A 22,252-nucleotide genomic window follows, 5' to 3' on the forward strand; every position below is an offset into this window, starting at 1 on the left:
GCCTTGGCAAGCATCCAGTCTGAAGACCGAGAGTCGAAACCCGCCAGCCAACAAGCCATCATCGAAGGCGACCACCACAGCACCAAGCACCAGGCTCTGGACGACGGACCGCCGAGGCGTCTGCGTCGTGTGAATGGGATTTCTTGTGTGCAATTAAGGTTGGCATGGCGTGCGGGTAGGAAGGCGCATGGTTGTGACGCGAAGTAAGGGGGCAAGCATGGACAAGGACAGTAATGCGGACGACCTGCCAGGGCCTGTGGAAACAATCGGAAATGGTCCGGAAGGGCAGGCGCCCACGGGCGTGGCAAGAGGTGAGCAGGAGACGCTACTGCCAACAGTAGCAACTGAATCAGAAGCCATGACGCTGAAGCGTATGGAACTTAGAATTAAAGAATTTGAGCTCGAGTCTGAAAAAATCGCTCTTCAGAGAGTCGAGCTCCAGAGTTCCACCAGTGGGCTAACGAGCAAGGGTTCGGAAGGCAGCGATCGCCGGCAGGCGAGCTTGAACCCCGTTGCGCAGTGCTCCAAGGTGTTGAAAGGCTACCGGTTGCACTGCGATGCGGACGCGGAACTGTGGTTCGATGAGGTGGAAAAATTGTTCGCAACATTCGAGGTGCCAGATAACAGCCGCGTACACCTCATCATGCCGGTTTTGACCGAAGTGTCCAATACCTACTGCGCAACCTCAGCCAGCAGGAGTGTATGGACTATGAGGCAGTTAAGCAAGCTGTCTTGAGCGAGCTGGAACTGACATCCGCAGAGTACCTGGATCGGTTCGAGAGTGCCGCTAAAAGAAAAGACGAGACTTGTGCGCAGTTCACTTCTCGAGTGAGAACGTATTTTGCGTACTTCCTACAGGCGAGGCGGGCAGACTCCAAGGAGACCCTAACTGAACTAACGGTAGCGGACCGGATTAAGGCTAGTCTCAGCGCCGAGGGCCTCGAGTACGTCGGCTTAGAGAAGGGGAGAGTTGGCTGAAACCAACCGAGCTGGCGAAGGTGCTTCAAATATTCGAACAGGCGAAAGGAAAGGGGCGCACTTCGAAACCGGGAACCCCTCACGCAGACCCTTTTCCACCGAAACGGGCGAACGCAGACAGAGGAGTCCCGCGGTGTTACATGTGCCGCGGGAAAGGTCACATCGCGAAAAATTGCCCCAGACTCGCCGCTGGAAAAGGAGGGCCACACCGCCCCCCAAACACGCAGGCACAGAGAGTTCAGACAATAGCTGTAGCAGCGAGCGGGGGGACGACACGCGCAGAGACAATGCTAACAGCTTAAGTGTCATTGTCGGGGCCGAACCTTAAGCAAGGCAGGTCAAAGCTGCAGGTCGTTCAGCTCGTCTGTGGAGAGGAGCGTTTGGAGCCAGTACTGGATACGGGCAGCGAAATCATCGTAATTCGTGAAAGTTTGTTGACCCCTTTGTCGAGCGAACCATTCGTCATGGTCAGGCTGTCGTCAGCTTTCAGGAAAGCTGTCGAAGCAAAGCTAGCCGCATTACCCCTGGGCATGAGTGTGCCAGGGGCGGTGAGGGAGCCTGAAAAGGTTGAGATGTTATGCGCTCTTACGGATGAACTAGCCGAAGGAGTAAATTGCTTACTTTGTAGGGAGGACTGGTAGCTTCTCAGTGAACATAACTACGAGCGCGCACTACTCGCGAGGGCTGATCCTAGGGCGAAAATTAGCGCCGACGCGTTCGACAAAGAGCAGGACGAAAGTGGCGAGCTTGCATTCGACGCTAACGCCCAGCAAAGGAGCATCCATCACGTGAAGAAAATCCCCGATGCGGTAGACGCGGCCAATCCAGCCAGTCAGAGAAACGCTCTCCAGACTTCCCAGACAAATGACGAGAGCTAAACGAAGGCGTGGGTAGATGCCAAGGTTGGCAAGTCGGGCCTGTTTGTGGAAGACGGAGTCCTCTTTCACTGGGACTCTGTAGCTGGAACGAGGGTGAGGCAACTGGTACTTCCCAGAGAGAGACGAAAAGAGGTACTCCAGATAGCCCACGAATCAATTTGGGGGTGACACCAGGGGGTAAAAAAGACCCAAACAAGGATAAAGTACAGCTTCTACTGGCCCGGAATGGAGAGGGACGTGTTCGAGCATTGTAAATCCTGCCACGGGTGTCAGGTGCGGTCAGGTAGACGTCAGAGCGACAGGGTGCCGATTACACCACTGACAAGGCCCGAACGCCCCTTTCAGGTGGTAAATGTGGATGTGATAGGCCCGATTGACACGCCATCCGCGAGGGGACACCGGTACGCACTATGCCTGGTGGACCTGTGTACCCGCTGGCCAGAAGTGGTATGCCTACGCTCCTTAACCGCGAAAGCCACATGGGATGCCTTGCTCGACATTTTCAGTCGTACGGGCATTCCGGAGACCATCTGTTCCGACCATGGAACCAACTTGAAGTCCCAGCTCACACAGATGATATTGCAGAAACTGGGGTGCACCCTCAGGTTTTCTACCCCAGACCACCCAGAGAGCAATGGGCTGGTAGAGAGATGGAACCGCGTCCTTAAGAATATGCTGTTTCACGCGATTCAAAAGGACCCCAAGAACTGGGACAAGCTGATACCATTCCTGTTGTGGGCATACCGCGAGGTACCTCACGAAACCACAAGGGGTAGCGCCTTTTCGATTGCTCTACGGGAGAAACCCGACGGGCCCATTCGCTATTCTCCAGCAAACGTGGACAGGAGATGTGGCGATACCGGTAACACTGAGAGAAAAGCCGGCGAAGTATCTCGCGCAGCTAAAAGAACAGCTGGAGGGGGCAGCGGGTGACGCCGGGCTCACGAGTGCCGCGCGGAAGGGCAGTTATGCCGACGCGCAGAATCGCACCGCGCGCAACAAAAACTTCAGCGTAGGCGATCAGGTGCTTCTCTTCGACACCGACCATGTGGCAAAGATGGCACCTAAGTGGCTGGGCCCATTTACATTCTTGGGGCGTGATAGGCAACATTCCTACCGTATTCAGACAGGGGAGGGCAAAACCGCCGTTTCGCACGCGAACAGGCTAAGGCCGTACTAAGCCCGGGCGAGCCACGTAGGAGTCGCGTTTGACGAGAATAGAGAGTTTGGAGAAGTGGAGTACGCACCGTGGGCTTTCCCGGCGGGTGGGGGCGAGATATTAAATAGAGAAAAGTTATCCCACCTGAACGCAACGCAGCGCGACGAAGTTACCTTGGTGTTAGAGAAACACAGCGGTGTTTTCGACGGGAAGCCCGGAATGGCTAAAATAGGTCAACATCGAATCGAACTGGAGGAAGGTCGTTTCCGTATATGGTCCCCGAGCTGTTAAGGGAGGAGGTTAGCCGCCAGGTTAAGGAACTTCTTGGACTAGGGCTCATATACGCGGTGGAAAGTGAATGCGCGCCTCCCGTCGTGTGCGTCGCGAAAAAAGACGGCACGCTACGCATGTGCGTCGACTACCGGACGTTAAACGCCATTACCCGCGTAGACTCCTTTCCTATGACGAACCCCCATGAACTGATGTACAAGGTTGGGCGAGCACGGTATATTACAGTGGTCGACCTCAAGCGCGGGTACTGACAGGTTCCCATGGACCCGAAAAGACAACATTTCACAGCCTTTGTGATGCATGAGGGGCAGTATGCTTGGCGCGTGATGCCATTCGGGCTTAAAAACGCCGCAGCGACGTTCCAGAGAATGGTAAACAGGCTCCTCTCCAAGCATCAGCCATACGCCACAGAGTACTTAGACGACATCGCAGTCTTTTCTGAGACGTGGGAAGAGTACCTCGTACACATTGACACCATTTTGCAGCTGTTGGGCGAGGCCGGGCTTAAAGCAAGTCCGGAGCAGTGTCAAGTCGCTCAAGCCCACATTCGCTACCTCAGACACGTGGTTGGGTAAGGATCCCACGGGCCAGACCCCGATAAGGTAGCTGCAATTAGAGTTTTAACCCCACCGCAGACTAAAAAGCCGCTAAGGAGTTTACTCAGACTATGCGGTTACTACCATGAGTACGTTCGTAACTATGCCGAGGTAGCAGGTCCACTAACCGTTCTAACAAAACGGGGGATACCGAACTCGATACCGTGGGCAGACGAGGCCCAGCGCGCATTTGACGAGCTGAAGGAGTCACTCTGCAAGGCGGTCGCGCTCAGCACTCCGAACCTCAGTCAGCCGTACTGGCTTTTTACTGACACGTCCGCGAAAGCGGCAGGTGCTTGCCTTGCACAGATGTCTGAGCACGGGGTAGAGAAGCCAGAAGCCTTCGCCAGTCATCGGTTTGACCCGACCCAGGCACGGTGGTCTACCATGGAACGGGAGGCGTTCGCCATTATTTTGGCGCTCAAAAAGTTGGATCACTGGCTGTTCGGCGCGGAGGTGAATGTTGTTTCGGACCACAACCCATTGTCTTACGTGACAACTAGTACTCCGCACGGGGCAAAGCTGGCAAGGTGGGCGCTGGCTTTACAGCGCTACAATGTCTCTGTGAGACACCGGAAGGGAACCAGCACCGGCAACGCCGATGCCCTGTCTAGGGTCCCCAATGCTGCTTGGGAGTATTAGCACAGCCATGCCGGCCTTGATGAGCGTGAATGTTCCCGCTCGCCAGCGCACAGTGGGGTGTGTGAGGACCCGTCAAGGCTCGGACACTGGTGCCATGACTGGAGTGCTACAAACGCAGGGCGGTGGTCGACCTAGGATGCCTTCCCGCGGGTGGCAATGTGTGTGGGTGTGCGTGTTTGCCCTATTTTTTAGTCCGCTGGCATGTTTTCAAATGAATTGTGTCGATCGCCTGCTTACGCCTGACATGGCGAAAATACTTTGGGTTGGTTTTGCGGGCAGGCGCGTGCCTAGGTGTTTCGTTTGCCCTCGACGAAAGTGTTACTGTGCAATGTTATTTTCACTCGCGGTTGTGCTGCTGTTTTTTTTTTCTGTCGCGTTTGGTCTTTTGTGTCTGCAGTTCGAATCATAAGGGCTTAAGCGTGCAAGTTGTGTTTGCGGCATGTGCGGCTGCGCAATACCTTAGGCTTCGCCAGTGTTTGTTTCCTAAACTTCCCGTTGTCGCCGTGGGTGTAGCCGCGGTGAAGATATCGGAAAACGGAGGCTCGTGGTTCGTAGCGGGTATAGTTAGCGTCAGCAGTCCTTGTTGGTTTTTTTTCGCATTACAGGCGTCGGTTCTTTCCCTGTTATGATCTTTGGGAGGGACGTGTAGGACTGCTGCCGCCTTTCGGCACAGCGGAGGAAGGGCAATTGAGAGATAAGATGCATGGGCCGCGCGGCCACGCACATTGCCGCCCTCACTTCTCTTAATAGCCGCCGCCATAATTAAATTTTCTTGGAGGGAAAGCGGCTTCCCTTTTTGGACACCTCTGAATGATGAGTCCTTTAGTGCTTCCGAGGTCACCGTGTCACTCTAACGGTGCCTATGCCGGGACTACGTTCTTTGTAAGCGCCACCCCTGCTTCTCTTTGTGGCCGCCGGCCTAGTTCTGAAGAGCCCGGCTCCCGTCTTCGGATGCGCCGAAAGGGCGCGGCCAATTAGGGCAGTAAAACACCCCGGGTTGCGTGCCTCGGGGCCACCGTGTTACGCTTGGAGTGCGTAAGACCTGGCAGCCGCTTTTGAAAATACCGCGGCGCCTAATGGCCACCCTGGCCGTGTCAAAGCCGCCCCGTACACGTGTACGCGTCCTCCGTCTTGGGAGACGAGAAAGTGCACGAAGTTGGGAAGGCGGCGTTTGGCCCGACGATTGGTGGAATTCCAGCTGTCGCTCGGACCAGTCAGGTGTGCTGCCCGGCTCACAATGGACACGAGGGATTAAAATCCCGGGCATAACGGTCAGCGGGAGGCTTGGCTGTAATCTTTGAGGTCATCAAGGACCAGCGAGCCTCCGTGCTTAGTGCACGTCAGAACCTTGCCGTATAGGGCGTAACCCAGAGTCGACCGCTAAGGTCTGATACCTAGGGCGCAACTCGAAGGGTCGATCGCTAAGCCAGCCATGTTTAATCAATTTTGTAACCATCTTTCTGTAATTAACTTCTGTAAATAACCGTAAATATAGTTTTCTTCGTTTTGCTCATCGAATCTGCCGTCGCCGTCCCCTTGTCTCATCCTTGGCCACCCCCACCGCCGAGCACCCGCAGCGAAGGGCTCCTTTGCCGCCGTCAACGAACCACAAACCCTGAAAGGAGGGGTTTCTACTACAGGTTTGAAAGGGTGGGACTGATGACAGCGCTCTGTGAATGAGCAGCATTTTCTGGTAGCACACGTCCTTTCTCTTTTTTCTGCCCTCCTCTCCGCATTTCCCCCACAGAATGAACGAACGATTAGACGGTTTCACTTCGAAATCGCACGCGGTTGCTGACTTGGCCTTGACTGACCTTGGCGGTCAGATTGGGTCGACGAGGCGTTTTCTTGTGTTCTTTCAGTAGCAATAGCGCTTTCACTGTATTGCCAGTGACTTGGTATACTCCGGATTCAAGGCGCACCACGCATTATGTGACCTTTGAAATAATCCTCGAAGTCCCAAATCGCCCTCTAAGCATCTACATTATTCTAAACATAGGCAGGGTGTGATCAGCAAGTACTCTGGAGAACTTACTGCATTATCAGATCCAGAGGCACACCCTCCACATCTTACGGTATGGACTACGTGGTACGATTGTGGCGTAGCGCAAGTGATAATGGATAGCTGGTTTTACGTTTGTGTTCTAGAACCACCGTAAGCCTGCTTTGCCGCCAGAGACGATCTATACTTTCGCGGAAAAGTAGCATGGCTATGATACTCGTGGTTTGTAGCTGTTCGTTTCACCACCCATCGCCCACCAAAACCGTCGGTACACAGGCACACTGACGGGGACAGCTGCGTAACCGGGGCCTCGTTTTAGATAGGAATCGGGCTCGTGAAATAATGTACTGCAAACAGCCTTTTCGCAGGGCTTGTGCACTCACCTCTGGTACATCTCGGTGGATTACCAGCTGTTCCTTCCGGCTCTGATTGTGCACCAGCTGGGACTCGGGTAAGGAAAGTTCACTCTTGGTTTTACCTTTTATGAATGGAGCGTACCACGGCGTTTATTCCGACCGGTTGCTTTCAGATCGAACGGATGAAGTGCTGCTATTCGTTCCTCTTAAATGTAGGACAAAATTGAGAAGTATTCAAACGGCTTTATTTTGTGACAAAGGCTGAATCAAACGCGCAATGCACAGCTTAGGAGCAAGCCTTTATTGGGATAAACAATGCACCCCTTGTGTACAAAGAAAAGTCTAATAAAATGCAAATTTAAAATTTACATATTTTTTCCAACTCCCTTCAAGTGGGTCGACCAAACTATGTAATGTATCAAACATAGAAAGTAATAAAACGCGAAAGATACATGTAAGACGTGCGCTGGCTCAACAGGCACTGGAACAGGTTAACTCGTTTTTAAAAAAGAGCTCAAATCACATAACTTAGACAAAATAGTTTATATTTAAAAGCATGTGAGTAAAGTTGCAGTGTGCGTTTGCCTGCCCAGTGAGCACGTTTTGTGTTTCAGTGTAGATATCTAGCCGACAAACCAACCGTACGTGCTCCAGCTATGACTAGCAGCTGCACCGTGTTCAGACACACACCTATGGCCGGATCTCATAGAACCGACGAGGCACATGTAAAATTGCCCACTCCACTTCTCCCTGTAGGGGCTGCATCTACATTGCTACAGTGCAGAGCGAGGTGCCACTGCCATAGATAACAAGTACTCTACGAGCTGGCGTTTTGTTTATTGCTGCTTATACAGCGGGAGCAGGCCCGCTTTGTACAGGCTGATTTCTCCGTCTGCTCGAAGCGCTTGGTTCACTTGAGCACTCACAGCTGTACAAGTGTAACAACACAGCCCCGTCTCGCTAGCCTTTCGAAAGAGAAAAAGAAAGTGTGGGAGTCTCTTCAGTACTTCCCAATAATTTTTGCGAGAGTATTGTGCCAAATGTCCACGCTTTCCCAACTGGGCTAGACAAAAAGCATCCAATTTTTGTTGATACCTGTACTAGATTTGAATTCTTTGCGGCACGCATAAATTGGCTTAGGTATAAGCGTGTTTTCTATGCTTTTTTGTACAAATCAAAAACCACAATTCTTCAGGGTGCTCCAGGTAAGCTTAAAAGCTGGCACCGACAATGAAAAGGCGGAGGCTATATGCGGGACGCAACTGCCACGGCAGAATCGGTACTAGTGCATCCAGCTTGCAAACCGCGATCTCTCTCTTTCGTTGTCCCAACTCTCACAAGAAAATTATGACCTTTGAATGAGTTGTGCAAAAACCATGTCATTTGCAACATGTTAAGTCACATACTAATAGCTCCTATAAAGAAGTTAACGCATATAAATCAGCCACCATTGCTCGGAAACTTTCCGAAGAAATGATGGTCAATTTTCATTTACAGCCTCTAAGCTGATAACCCGATATGGGTACCGGTAAAGATCATACTATATGGTTTACCCTGGGGTAATCGCACTAATGAATCATTTCATTGATTGTGGGGTTTAACGCGCGGACGCAACGCAGACGATGAGGCGCGCCGTAGTGGAGGGCTCCGGAATAATTTTGACCACCTGGGGATCTTTAACGTGCGCCGAAATCTCGTACACACGGGCGTTTTTGCTTTTCGCCTCCATCAGAAAAGCGGCCGCCGCGGCCGGGTATCGAACCCGCGACCTCGTGCTCAGCAGCGCACTAATGAATCATTTAAAAACGAGCGTTTGGATGTAACTACAATAGCAGCGATGGACGGTGATGTGAATGAAAAACAAATTCGAGGAGTCTGAAGCCCTTGTTATTATTTAGGGATTGCAAAAGCATTTGTGTTGAATTTGCAACGGATGGGCTAGTGCTATATCCACTTCCATACTGCATTGGCGATTACGTAGTCGTGTGTTCTGTTGGAGAAGCGCTGTGCGAAAACAGTTGTTCCAGACGCCTCAAAGTACACTCTATGAATTCTTGTCATCGCTGCTAATCTCCGCAAAAGAGTGTTCCTTGCTTTTGGTCCGTCGCTTCTCTCCCACTGTCTCTCCGTTTTCTTCGTGGCAGGCGATTTAAGGCCCCATGGTGCTTGGTTGGTCCCTCCCTAGTTGGATTCCCCTCCACTTTCCGCCGCTCATCCTCGCGAGCCGCACTGCCTTGCGCTACCACGCTGCAACCATGGAGTTGACGCACCACACCGATAAACGGAAGAACAAGTGCTGCGTCACAGGCTAGTGAGGGTGTGAGTACAGAGGCGTCCCCTTTCTTTAGAGTGTATCCTCTGCGTCATTTTTGCCTCTTCTATACTACTTATCAGGTGTCTCTGATAGAGCTATTGGCGAAACATACTCTGCTTGACGCCTAATCGCGACATAGTTAGTGTGCTGAAGTTACTCCGGTTTTCTGCAGTACTTGTTTGTGATACACATTTCTAAGTTGAAGGTCGACACACATTCACAATTTCAAAATTTAGTGAGCTAGAATCGAGAACTTGTTAATGAAAACGGCGGCGTTTTTGTGTCAAAGCGTACGTTCCTTCGTTTTCTCTTCCTCTATAGCAAGTGTAAGCGCAATCCTGCAGCGAAATATGAAGCTTTTGTTGTGTAGGGGTTCCAGGCTCGACTCGCATTCGGGAGGACCTTGCTTGAAACCGGGCCAGTGCAAACTTTTTGTTTCTTTAACTGAAATCGTTACTTCGTTAAGGGACCCTTACCTCGAAGACCTGGCCTGATCCCGAGCAGATATCGATATTTTTTACTCTTTCAGCAGTAGGCCATGAGTATTTCATTCGTCGGGCATTTACGTTAGCATTGATCGGAAACTCTGTCTGCCATAGATGCCGCACTTGCCACCTACATAGATAAATGGATGTTTCTGATACATAAACGTTCATATTTTCATCACTGATTTTCAAAAGTATTTCAGTAGGAGTATTACCGCTAAGGCAGTTGTTTGAATGAGGTTCACGGGAAAATTTTGATTTCTTGCCAAGCAATGTGGTTTTATGTAGTATTTTGAAGTATGTCTTATGTTCTGAAATTCCACTTACCCGTATTTTGTACGGCTTTGAAAGAAAAGTTATAAATTACAGTAGCATCTGCCTATGGGTTCTTATAGAGGCACTTCTTGGCGGCGCTAGGCCGTGAACGTGTGCTCATCGCCGTGTCCGTCGCAAACAGCTGCTGGTGCGTTTGTCCCTTGCAGCATCGCGATGCAAGTGGAAAACCGAGCAGAAATTCTAAAATAAAATCTTATTACAAATTTTTAAATTTATTTACTTGGCTTAGCGGTGTTTGCACGTTAGGTGATCTACTAACTTCCTGCGCCTTCCACGCGAATAGGGCCCGCTGTTGGTCGCTAGGGGTAACTAAAAGCAACATCTCCTGGAATTGAAGTTGCTTTACGTCAAAACACTACAAACGCTCGAACGAGGAAATGACGAGCTACCACATCACACAACAAGCCTCCATCCGGACTTGTCAGTGATATCTTCACGAGACTCCGAAATTCAACAAAGGCTTCTTGCCGAGACGTACCTATATTTAGACAGCACAACTCGTTGTTGGGCCAGTTGGTGCATATTGGTGAATAAACACAGCCTTTCCGCGAAAATGACTACACATACACGAAGGTCTGGATGTGCGCTACTCTCGTCCTACACGCTACTTGTATTTCACGCTAAGCCCGTGTTTATTCACCAGTTCAGACAGAGCATGGCGTCCATCAGAGGATGATGTAAACCGTCAACCTCAGCAATCCAGGATACGCAGCCCAGAAATGTCCGGAACGTACTATCGTGATACATTGAAATACAAATAACGGAGCGCGTAGCATTCAGTACACACCGCGCATTCTGGCGAAGGGCCGCGTATGCGCAGTACGAAGAAGATTTCGTCCCCAAACCTGATATAGAAAGACTTTACGTCGTCTCTTGGGCACTCAGAACGAACTAAAAAAATCAAGGAATAGAGCTGCAAACACTGTTTGCACTGCGCGCAGCGACGAACCTAGGTATGTACGCATGAGTGGGCGCCGAAGCGGACGTGAAGACGTGCCAAAACGCTTAAACGCCGAACGATGGTGTTTCCATACCAAGTTTGGACACGAACTCTCGTAATTTCTTCGTACTTCGCACGCGCGACCCGTCGCCATGATGTGTGGCATGTACTAAAAGCCACGCACTCCATTGTTCGTATTTCAATTTATCGCCATAGTACCTGTGAATGGCGAAAATGTTGCGGCACTCGGTGCCCACGCGAGCCGGCTATTTTGTGAAGCAGAAGAAAGTACGAAACGTTGGGACAGCCTGTGCAAGAGCACACGAGAGCATCATTGCGGAAAAGTGGAATGTGCACGTGGCGTGTCACAACTACCGCCAGCACGCATAGCACGCTTCATTGTTACGCTTTTGCGGCTCTGTTCACGTAAGATTACGGATATCATTTGGAGCATACAATCGCGCACATAGTTGATGTGCACTCAAAGTAAAACAATTATTTGCCGATGCCACTGAAAAGTGATCACAGAACTACGTACTGCACAAAGCACCACAGCCGACTATCCGCACGTGCCTTGTGGCGAGATTGTCATCCCCCCGCGACAGCCCGTTGCTGCATACGGGAAAGCGTACCCGATACGAGCTCCGTCGCCTTCGACATGCGTGTGGTAGCGTGGGGAAGCAAGCGGCCAGCCAATGTTGCTGCCTCGAAGAAGACCAGAAGCCGAAGGCAAACGTAACTTGTGGCAAACGTAACGAGAGATGGCTGAAGCCAGACAAGAACAATGCCCCAACCGGCGAGGTTACAGTACAAGACTCGAGCAGAGTGACAGCATTGATTCACTGCTCAAACATGAATGAACTACAGTGCTTGGGGGGTCTTATTCATACCCAAAGCGCCAACAGTGAAAACAAACGTTTTGTATAGATTATCCACACGACACGAACGGTGCAGACACACATAACACTCTTTCCAGAGTTCGTAAGCCGTCGGTAATAGCGGCGCACACTGAGTACGGGGCAGGGGAGAGAGGAGGTCTCCGCCGCGGCTGCTGCGTCCTTCGGACAAGTCCCTGCGTGTTGCGTCGGCACGCCACCGAATTTTGATTACGCCGATAGCGAGGCGCCACCGATCCAGACGTGTGGCAGCTTGTTTTCCGTCGGCTGCAAGTGTGAGTGACCGACGGGGAGGCCTGTCCGAAAGGCGCACGTAGTGGAGGCTTCTTCGCCACACAGCCGAGGAATATTGCCTGAATAGCAGCGGCGGGCTGATTCGTAACAGCTTCTCCGCCGGTAGTCCGAGATCCCGATGCATAAGGGTCTTCAACCGTTGTCCGGAGGGATGCTTTCAGAGAAAAGTGCTCGCAGGCGGTCGACTGCAGGCCTAGGCTGTACGACACCGTGCGGGAGCCTCTCCGGGCCGGTTACTGGACGAGTAGTGGCTCCCCAAGGACGTCTCTGGCTTGGTCAGGCAAGCAACAGAACAACACAGGATGACAGAACCGCATCGCCGGCCAGTGCGAAGACAAATCCACACTGAAGCTCTACCAGGGTTCTAGTTCCGAAAACAAATACGCGAATAACTAACTACACTAGTTATGTGTTAGCCCAGCAGTATTTTAGCCAAGCACACAAGCTTGAAAGGTGACATTTCGCGTGATTGGAAATGCCCCACACCAAAAGAAACGTAATCGTAAAGGGCGAAACCTACTGTAGAAAAATAATGCAAACGACAAAATCAGGCGTATACAGGCCACGTCTCGCGCTGAGAGCTGCGATTTAAGCTCTCGTCATTGTCCTGAGCATTCCCATTTTTGAATCGCACCTTAGGTGCGCCCGTTCTCTGAAAGCTGCTGCGAACGGGCGAGAGGACATCGGCCTTCTTCCGAGACGTATCTTGAGCGCGCGGCGAAAACTGCTCTAATTTCCACCGCTCGTGCAATGCTTGCGCCTTCTTTCTCGGCCCCTCCGAGATCCGCAGAGACGCGTGGCACAGCGTGCGTGTGGCGCTGCTACTCGGCAGGCCCGCATAGGAACTCTTGCCACACTTTTTTCCGACACTGTCGGTCAGTGAACACCAGAGGGTGTTTTCGTTCTCGTTGCCGGCAGTAGAAGCCAATCTAGCTCCTGGCGGCCCGGTCTCAGAAGACGGCTCACCCCCAGGTGACACCGGAATCACTACGTGCTTGGCTGGCCTTTGCTCGACTTCGAGTATTTGAGTTGGAGGTGGAACGCTAGCGACACGCTCAGTTGTAATGCCGTGCTAAGCTGCACCATGAAAACGGTCCAGTGACTCGACTGCCGGTTCTGCCGCAGCGTAGCTCGGTTCTGAACTCGCATTCGGACAAACACCTTTCGTTTCAACGGTCTCGTATTGCCTTCTTTCGCTAACGTCATGGTTTAGGCTTTCCCGCGGAACGTCGTTAGCATGCGAACTGCGCGCTCAGGTCGGTAGCCATTTTCAAGGCCTCCCGTGAACCTCAGCACTCCTAACACGACGCTGAAACATCTCCGCTCCCTGTAGGGTCCTTACAAACACTGGACTCGCGCTTCCCTCTGTCATGAGCCTCCTTAAATGCACTATCCTCGCTATCTTTCCGAGTTTTGCCATTCCTCTCAGATGTGGCGACACTAGGCTTGCTTGAGGCCTTTGCAGCGAGCTCAGCTGATTCTTTCCTCGGCAGTTTGTCGAAATTGTACCCCTTGTCGCATAACTGCTGATACAACCTGTACGAGAATAGGTACCTGTATTCCGGAAGAAGTTGTGGAGATACTGCCACCTGCGTGACAAGTTCACCAAACGGACCTCCGATGCTGACCTAAGCAATCAGCCGGCGCCCGTTTCGTGCTGCTACGGCCCGCTTCAACCAAACACACTGTCCCGTCAGCTGATACGGTTCAACGTACGAGGGATGGATTAGGTCTACCGTCGCCGCGGAGTCGCGAAGAACTCGGCACGGTTGACCATTGACCACGAGCTGACATAGGCACGGCTCCAGAAACTGCCCGCTGTCCTCACTCTAATCTAGCACGTGAAAGACAAGCTTGTCCTTTTTGCAACTCGCCGCAAAATTCCCCTTCTCTCCGCAGTTGTAACAAGCAGCCTGTCTGCGCGCTTTAAAAGCTTTCTTTCGGCGCTGCTCCTCAGCGTGTGCGCTCTTTTCGTTTTCGTGGTCGGTTTTACTACCCGAGAGAACGACTTTACTAACTCCACCCTTTTCCTGGGGAGCTCAGCCTTTCGACCCTGACTCATCAGACCTCGCCCTGAACACTTTTTGGTCGTTTTCTGGCCCCTCCGCACCTCGTCGTGCAACGAACTCGTCGGCTAGCTGAGCTGCATGATCCACAGTATTTACCTCTGACCTATCTTTACCCAGAGTTTCCGATTTTCTGGTAGACGGCGGTAAAACTGCTCGGGACCGAAGAATTCAACTACCTTGTCGGGCTCTCCGAAAGCCTTTGCCGCTTTGAGCCACTCTTCCATGTTAGCCCTCAGCTTATAGGCGAACTCTGAGTACGACTCGCCCTTAGCTTTCTCGGCTTCACGGAAGTTCTGGCGAAACGCCTCTGCCGATAACCTGTACTTACGCAGGAGGCTGGGCTTGACTTTCCCGTAGTCCTCCACCTCCTCCTTTGGCAAGCGGGCCATCACGTCAGATGCCTCACCTCGCAAAAGAGCAAGCAGGTTTTGCGGGCATGAGTCTCGGCTAAACTGTGCCCTCTCGCGCGTACGCTCGAAATTGACCAAGAAAGACAAATTTCTTCTCCTACCTTGTACGATCACATTAAGTCACTCATTCGCAGCGTAGGTTGCTCAGTCGCCGCAGACTGCGCGCTGCTGTCACTCTCACGCCTAGGCCGAGACGCCTCGACCTCTGGACGCTTCATTTCCAGCTCATGCTGTCGCTTTCTTTCTTCCTGCTGTACCAAGAGCCTCTCATTCTCTCCTATCTTTCCTTCCTGTTGTTCCTGTTTCTGCATCTCGAGCTCCTGCTGTTCTCGTTTAGCGGTCTCCCTGTCATTGCTCAGCTCAATGCACTATGCTAGCTCATCAACGTCAGCCCCAACAGAGAGTATGGCATGTATCAGTTCTGGCTTTCTGAGCGAGCCCGAAACAACCAAGCGCCACTCTTTTGCAAGCTCCACCAACTGCGGTTTTTTCAACGCCTTCAAATTCGTGAGCGGTCTAGAGTACTGCTTTCCCACTGCTCCAAAATTGTTTTGCGAAATAACCCACGCGACCAAAACACACGTCCCACCAGCTATCCTGGTGAAATCCTGCTAAAGCCTACTGGTAAAGCCTGGTAAAACTGAGTGAATAAAAGCCCCGCACTCACCATTGACCGCCGTGAATTCTGCGACGTCAGAAGCAGGGTTGATGTCTCTGGTCTTGGATCTCGCACCGCTGGCTCCAGGTGTTAAGATGTTGCCATCCGAGCGCTGCCAACCAGTTGTTGCGACGTTGTCATCCCACGGTTGATAACCCCTTGCTGCAGACAGGAAGGCGTACCAGAGAGGAGCTCCATCGCCTCCGACATGCTTCTGGTAGCGTGGTGAAGCAAGCGGCCAGCCAATGTTGCTGCCTCGAAGGAGACCAGAAGCCGAAGGCAAACGTAACTTGTTTACTTCATCGCGAGAGATGGCCGAAGCCAGACAAGAACAATGCCCCGACGGGTGAGGTTAAAGTACAAGACTCTAGCAGAGTGACAGCATCGATTCACGGCTCAAACAGGAATGAACTACAGCGCTGGGGGGGTTTTATTTATACCCAAATTGCCAACGGTCAAAACAAGCGTTCCCTCTAGATTATGCAAACGACACGAACGGCACAGACACACACAACACTCTTTCCAGAGTTCGTGAGCAGTCGGTAGTAGCGGCGCACGCTGAGTCCTCGAGAGGGGAGAGAGGAGGTCTCTGCCGTGGCGTCCGCGTCCTTTGGACAAGTTCCTACGTGTTGCGTCGGCACGCCACCGAAGTTTGATCACGCCGATCGCAAGGCGCCACCGAACCAGACGTGTGGCAGCTTGTTTCCCATCGGCTGCAAGTATGAGTCACCGACAGAGAGGTCTGCTCAAAAGGCGCACGTAGTGGAGGCTTCTGCCGCGCAGCCGAGGAGTATTTCACGAAGCACAGCGGCGGGCTAATTCGTAACACCCTCCATCCGACCCCTATGATCACCGCTTGCTTTAGAGGGTCTCTATGGCGAAAGGCATTAAGTGCTTGCAAAAGAAAGAAACTCGAGTTGTAATTTGAAGAATATCAGTGTAGTTACATGGGTGCACCACTGACGTTCTGAAAAAGAGAAAGAAGCTATTGATATGATCGCTCTCCCTTGACTTCGACTTGATTACGACGGCGGGCCCTCGCTGATGCAGCATCTGCCTTCTGTGGCCACTTGTACCGCGTGGTATCATCATATATGAGTGGCACCACACCAATCCGGCAATCACGTCACCGGCTGCGTTTGCAGTGAAACTATTTTACATCGAGTTGCTGATAAGCTGAACGAAGCCATTAAACAGCAGCAGAAAAATTAATTCCAGTTCAACACATTGTGAAATCTTCTAGGTTTGCGGGGAGACGCCCCACAAATCCCAAGCCTCCCGCAAAGCAATTAGCTGCTAAACGTCAGCGCAGGGAAGTTTCTTGCCCTAGAGGGAGGTAGAGGAAAAAGGGGAAAAAATACATGCTCTCTTAACAATGAAACGACCGAAATAAAAGCGGGAACAACCCTGCACCACCTAGGCTATAGCAGGTTATTGCCGATTAGAAAAATAAAAGAACAGGAAGCCGAGTCTCCGGAATCTTTTCGAAGTAAAGCCAATGGGTTACAACAAAACTTCACACACCACCCAGCCCCCCACACCCCACTTTTCTCCGAAACCACGCCAAAGCCCTCCATATATCCCTCCCCAAACAGTTAGATCTATATTACACTGTCAATCACTGAAAAGAAAGTTGCACAGTGCGCCGTGCATAACCCCCCCCCCAAAAAAGATGAAGAGTAACAATATAGTCCCAAAAGTCTGAGAAGACCATCTCCAACCACCTTAAAACCGTCAACTTCCTCCGCACACATCGTCCAGAATCAGGAAGGGAATACCATCCTCTAGTTGGCCCCCAAGCACACCCCAGAACACGGAGTCACCCTCGCCAACACCAAGCACAAGTCCGCCCGAACAGTCCGCAAGACGCACAAATCACAGTCTGCAGCCCAGAGTCCACCAGTAAGTACAATCCCCCCCAGAGTCAACAACCAGAGCAGCACCCCAACAACAAGGGTCCCAAAGTCCAGTCATCGTAAGTCAAGCCAACTAATCCACCAACCATGAGCACATAGCCCATCCTTGGCGCCTGAAAAGTTCTCAACGAGCTCCCATGAAGATCGGCGCCGCGTTGAATTCTTCCATCAAGGATAAAAACAGAGATGTTACACGCCGAAGGAGACGTAAGTACACAGGTTAGGTACTCCCGAATTCGCAACTATCAACCGTTTGCAGATGAGTGTAAATCATCTCTGGGATGTGATCTTCTCAAGTGCTGGTGACACTCCAAGGTCGAGAAACCGAAAAAAGCATCCGCCAACAAAAGCACCAGGCCAGACAAACATAGTGGACACCAGACCATAGGTACTGCCAACTGGTCAGCAACAGGGCGCATTGTTTGTTTGGTTGTGATTTGCTGGAAAGGAAAAAGAAGGGAAGTGCACTGGCGATACCTCAGAGCTCGGCAGGGAGCTCACCTGTACACAGCCCAATGCGGGAAGGGGAAGTAGAGGGGTAGTGAATAGGACAAAGTTGAGAGAGGTAGAGAAAGGTATAAAAAGAGGATAAAGAATGAGACATATAGCTATGAGACGGGGCACGTCAGTGAGACACTGCAGGCCAGGCTATAGCCCCTGCGTGAGGCCGGTCTCTCCAGGTAGTAAACCAGATGAACGAAGAGACTTCCCGTTAGGTTGGTAAAGGCCCCTTCGGGAACAGATGGTCTTCCATGCCGGAGCTGTGAAGGCCTCGATGTTGGAGCGCTCGCTCGGGTTCTGCTCTCGGCGCCTAGTGGGGGGGTAGAGGCATAGTAGGTGTTCCAGTCTGCATTACCGAACAGCTCGCACATGTAGGGAAGTCCTTCCGCCCGCGCCGGTACCGGCGTATCGCCACATTGCAGATGTCAAGCCCCATGCGGAGCAGCAGGTGGCGGGCGTCCCTGCTTATGCGTGCAGGCAGCGGCCACGGCGCCAGGCCACTCACAACCCAAGGGTGGTGGTGCTTCGTCTGCACCATGCGGGCCAGGAAGGTGCAGGCCTCGTCGAAGGTGGTGACGTCCCGGAAAACTGGGGTGTCCTTCTGGTGCACCTCCCAGGATCGGGCGTCAGCGTCCTCGTTGCCCCGGATGCCACTGTGGCCCCGCCGCCAGGGGAGCCGCAGGTCGCACCCTCGGGACACCACCATGTGCAGCCTGGTCGCAAGGGAGCGCTCCGGGTAGCCGCTGCTGTTGGTGGGCTGCTCGGCCGCGTACAGGCCTAGTAGGTCAGGCGTGGAGTCCGTGAGTATGGACGCCCCGGGGTAGCCCTGGGGCCCTTTCTCTAGGAGGTGGTCGGCCGCCAGTAGCAGCGCGGCTAGCTCCACCCGAGTAGAAGAAGCAAGGAAGGGCAGGTGGCACCTCCGGCTCACTCCAAGCTCAGGCACCTCGCACGAAGCCGACGCCTCGGCCGTGCTGTTTTTGACGGACCCGTCCGAGAAGAGATGCAGGGAGCCGCTCAGCTCGTCCCTCAGCAGGGCGGCCGCCTCGTGCCAGATGGCCTGGGGTGGTGTGGTCCACTTGTTTCGGATCACGCGGAGAATCGCGCTGATCCGCAGGACCTCCCCGGAGTCTGGTGGCGGCTGCTCCCGGCAGGATCAGTTCGGAACCTCGATGCCCTCCTCAAAGACAGCGAGCAGTGCTCCCAGTTGCGAGTTGGGCTGGCTACGGAATTTCTGCCGGAGCCCAGCCCCTTCACGTGCGGTCATCATGGGCTCGATGTGTCGCAGCCCAGTCAGCACGGCAAGGCCCCCCGTCTCGATGGGCCAGGTGCCAGCCTCGGCGTAGGTTTTGTCCACCGGGTGGGTGTAGGGGAGGCCAAGGCATAGGGGTATGGTGGGGAACTGTTACAGCTTCAGCTCCTTCCAGCGTCGAGGCCCCACGTAGGCGAGAGAGAGTGCGTACAGCACATCAGAAAAGGCCATGCCGTGGAACACGCTCTGCGCCACCTTGTATAAGCAGCCGTTGCCTCGAGCCAGAAGCAGCTGCACCCCCTGGAGCACCCCTGCACAGCTGGCCCTAACGGGGACCAGCGCCTGCAACTTGTAAAAGGTAACAAAATCGCACACAACCGAACGACCCTGAACCCCCTGCCCCTGAAGCAGAAAGCTAGTTCTCGGGTATTGTAAGTTTCTACCCTTTTATATTTCTTCATTTATGAAGACGTATCCTTCTGCTAGAAAAATCTGAGAAAGCCAATTGCATGTTTAGATGAAAATAATCAACAATAGCATCTCAACGCGCACCTGTAACACCACTGCGTGCACGCTCTACCAACTAATCCAGCACTACTCAACGTGTTCACTCAACTCCTGGCGCCATAATTCATCAGAAAACTCTCGCAGAACAAGGGACCGTAAGCCCTTGTTGAACAATTTTAACAATTCCTTTAGCGTGGGTCACCGCCCCAAAGTCGTGCTATTAAAAAGAAGATATCAAATGGACAATCCCTGTATGGATTATTCCCTATAAAATGGCAACTCACCCCAGCCAGGTACAATGACAGATGTCTCCAACGCAGATTGACTAGAAAAGTCCCGGCACAAAACATTGCAGAACTTGCAATGCAACTGGCTCCCCTTTGGCTTCTCACGTCAGAAAACAACTAGACAGGAAAGTTTCTGTTTGATGTATGAGACAACAAGTTAGACAATATCCGTAGTATGATGTAGCGCCTGATACCACCCAGATAGATTTGCCGGAACAATCTTGTTATGAAACCTCTGGTGAAATAAAGACTTAAAATTACGAAACACCACCTTTCCAATAAAAAATGGGAACTAAAACCTGTTGCACTATGATCGAAACCAGACATAACTCTTTTATAGATGGACCTTCGCAACAAGACACCTAATGAGCACCAGGGGATTGCCAGAAAAAAAAACATTTCAGTGTTGGTATAAGCTCTCAACATAGCTTATAAAATAAGTTGGAAATTTGCCTTGGAAACCATTACCTACCAGAGGGTGCTAGCTTTCCCAGGAGACAACATACCCAGACATACAAAATGTAAACCGAAGGAAGCCCCTTGCCACGAACAATACTCTACTCCATCTACTTTACACCTCCCCTCACCTGCGAGAAGACGACCGATGACCTGCTGGAAAATGGTTAACAAAACCAGTAAAGACTGATATATAACCGTTGTACCAGGTCCTGTTCACCTACACACATACATGAAGTATACATAAACACCGACCGCCAAGGATTGGGAAATGTCTACCGAACACCACCAGAACTGATCCAACATGATATGAACAATGGTGCCAGCCTTCGCAGAATACATATTTCTCTCTCTCCCCAGCCGCGGTACAACACTCATCTCGAACCGCGGACGAGAGCACCTAGTGCAGGCAGTGACCCCCAAACAGCAGTGCCCACAACAGCAACGGCTGGCCATAGTGACCAGCACCACTCGGTGTCCATTATCCCGACCCGCCACCCGTACAACCCGCATCTAGAATGCTAAGCGTTGGGCAGATCTCTCCCATCAATGGACGTACGTTCAATGTGTCATGAGAGTTCGCCGGAGTGAGCGAACAGTAAGTATGGTCACAGGAGACGGTGTAGAAACCACGCCTCTTTATTGTGGCAACCTGATGGTACGAAACAGCTTCCTGTACGTTCGTAATGTAGCCCTAGAGGCAATCCGGTGGGCAGCAGACTCCCTTCGAAGGTTTTAACCCTCGCGTCACGTCTGCAGTCGCCGCAGCCTAAAACGAACCCAAAACCTACAATTCAATGGGATATACAGGCATACCTCGGCAAAGTTGGCGCGGCTCACTCAAACTCACTGACAATTATATTTCGAATCACCACTCACTCAAACTCAGACTCAATGCAAAGCAGCACATCTGCGCTCACTCAAACTGAAACTCACATTGAGCGCAAAACTCAAAACTCACTCGGACTCAAAACTCAAAATGTACTCAAAACTCAAAATGTACTCCAACTCAAAATGTACTCAAAACTCAAAATGTACTCAAACTCAAAATGTACTCAAATTCAAAATGGACTAAAAACTCAAAATGGACTCAAAACTCAATATGGACTCAAAACTCAAAATGGACTAAAACTAAAAACGGACTCAAAACTCAAAATGTACTCAAAACTCAAAATGTACTCAGAACTCAACATGTACTCAAACTCAAAATGGACTCAAAACTGAAATTGGACTCGAAACTCAAAATGGACTCAAACTCAAAATGTACTCAAAACTCAAAATGTACTCAAACTCAAAATTGACTGAAAACTGAAAATGGACTCAAAACTCAAAATGTACTCAAAACTCAATATGAACTCAGAACTCAAAATGGTATGAGAACTCAAAATTTTTTCACAACTCAAATGGCCTCACAATTCTCTCGTACTAGGAATTTACTCGGGCTCAGATTGACTCTGATGTCATTAGCATTCAGTGTTTTCAAATTCACGCGTGGTAAAAATGTTACAGGTGCACATTCGGGAGCTCAAACTCTTGCATTCGGCACGACATGACACCGTAGTTCCTGTGAGGTCGGAAACAATTTTCGTTGAACATTTATTACAGCTATACTTGCTGCCCATGATGACTAGCGCTGGTTGCAAGAAATTGTACGTATATCTTGGATGCAGTGTTGCGGAGTTACCATTCCGGAATTGGAATGACTCCGGATTCATTCCACCTTCTCGAGATGCCGGAATGGAATGGGAATGGAATGAGGACAACGCTTGGAGGAATGGAATGGGAATGGAATTAGGCGTCTTTTGCACGGAATTGAATGGGAATAGAAGGTGATTTTCAGACGACGGTGTTGCCATCGATTGAGTCTGCGGCTACTTAATTAGTCTGCGGCGACGAATGCTTCGGTGTATCTCAAAGGGAGCAGCGGTGGCGAAAACGAAAACGCATACCCGGCATCTAGAGTAATTGAATCCGCACAGCCTGCCGCAGCGCGTGTGAAAATGAACTTCGAGCCGCGCTTAGGTCGGCTCTT

The 22,252-nt window shown here is 51.5% G+C and overlaps 1 pseudogene; it reads left to right on the forward strand.

Moving 5' to 3' along the window:
• Window positions 1–217: 217 nt before the first annotated feature.
• On the forward strand, window positions 218–4,544 carry LOC144166354 (uncharacterized; annotated as a pseudogene).
• The last annotated feature ends 17,708 nt before the right edge of the window (window positions 4,545–22,252 follow it).

This window comes from Haemaphysalis longicornis, unplaced genomic scaffold, assembly GCF_048455015.1.
Source record: "Haemaphysalis longicornis isolate Haplotype H1 unplaced genomic scaffold, Haemaphysalis longicornis Haplotype H1 scaffold_1, whole genome shotgun sequence".
Classification (NCBI taxonomy): Eukaryota; Metazoa; Arthropoda; class Arachnida; order Ixodida; family Ixodidae; genus Haemaphysalis; species Haemaphysalis longicornis.